Raw genomic sequence first — 204 nt, 5'->3', positions numbered from 1 at the left:
CGGTTGCCGGGGTGACTTTGGCTGCCTGTGCCCCGTCACCCCCACATCACCCCCCCGGGGGGGGGGGGGGGGTGACAACACCCCGTCACCATCACAACAGCCGCCTGACAACCCCCAAAACCCCCCCAAAACCCCCCAAATCCCCCCATAACCCCCCCAACCCCCCCAAATCCCCCCCAAACCCCCTCCAACCCCCCCCAACCC

This window comes from Anser anser, assembly GCF_964211835.1.
Source record: "Anser anser genome assembly, chromosome: 34".
Taxonomy (NCBI): domain Eukaryota; kingdom Metazoa; phylum Chordata; class Aves; order Anseriformes; family Anatidae; genus Anser; species Anser anser.
The sequence above is the reverse complement of the archived record's forward strand: the minus strand, read 5'-3'. Positions refer to the sequence as shown.